This window comes from Octodon degus, unplaced genomic scaffold (genome assembly GCF_000260255.1).
Source record: "Octodon degus isolate 3935 unplaced genomic scaffold, OctDeg1.0 scaffold00214, whole genome shotgun sequence".
NCBI classification, from domain to species: Eukaryota; Metazoa; Chordata; class Mammalia; order Rodentia; family Octodontidae; genus Octodon; species Octodon degus.
The window spans coordinates 1,406,686-1,407,797 of record NW_004524790.1 but is presented as its reverse complement, the minus strand read 5'-3'; the positions used below and the strand labels follow the sequence as shown (position 1 = coordinate 1,407,797).

At 48.4% G+C, this 1,112-nt stretch overlaps 1 pseudogene; it reads left to right on the top strand.

The window, feature by feature from the left end:
* Window positions 1-224: 224 nt before the first annotated feature.
* On the top strand, window positions 225-859 carry LOC101581251 (annotated as a pseudogene).
* Window positions 860-1,112: the final 253 nt, after the last annotated feature.

Below are 1,112 nucleotides of genomic sequence, written 5' to 3'. Positions count from 1 at the left end.
ATAACTACACTAGACAAGAACTAATCAGTACTCTAAATTAAGCAGTACAATTTAAAGGCATGGCACCTCAGGACAGGCCTTAACAAAATTGGACCTCGAGAGAATCTCGCGAGAGCGGTGCTGTCTACAAAGTCCACACCCCTCGAGTCCTCATGCCACCTCTTGGCCCCTGTGTTGGTGACTCGTGGTTGAGAGATCCTGGCATGGGAACTGCTGATAGCAAGATGTCATCTGTAAGTGCCAAAATTGGGCACCCTGTGCCCAACTTTAAAGCCGCAGCTGTTATGCTAGAGGATCAGTTCAAAGATATCAGCCTGTCCGACTACAAAGGAAAATATGTTGTGTTCTTCTTTTATCCTCTTGATTTCACCTTTGTGGGCCCCATGGAGATAACTGCATCCAGTGACAGGGCAGAATAATCTAAGAAACTTAACTAAAAAGTGATCAGTGAGTCTGTGGATTCTCACTTGTGTCATCTGGCCCGGATCGACCTACCCAAGGAACAAGGACTGGGGCCTATGAACATTCCCTTGGCATCAGATCCCAAGCGCACCATTTCTCAGGATTGTGGGGTCTTAAAGGCTGATGAAGGCATCTCATTCAGGGGCCTCTTTATCACTGATGACAAGGGACTCCTTCGGCAGATCACAGTAAACGACATTCCTGTTGGCTGCTCAGTAGATGAAGCTCAGAGACTCGTGCAGGTCTCCCAGTTCACTGACAAACATGGAGAAGTGTGCCCAGCTGGGCGGAAGCCTGGCAGTGATGCCATCAAGCCTGATGTCCAGAAAAGCAAGGAGTATTTCTCTAAGCAGAAGTGAGCAGTGGGCCAAGAGAACAAAAGCTCTTTTGTACATTTTTTTTCATGCTTTAAACACAAGACATGTGAGGCAATACATGTCTTTCCTACAGGGGTTGGGGAACTGTCTTTTCTTCCACTGGTAGTATTGGCCTGAGCTGTATTTAGAGTGGATCATATGAAAGTGATAGGTGTCGGAGCTGCTGCCGCTGAGTCCGGATCTGAGAAGTGTGCACCCCGACGCTCGCCCCGCGTGCATTCCCGGTTCCTCGTGGTTCTAAGTCCAAGATGGCCAGTCTCAAGGATCAGCTGA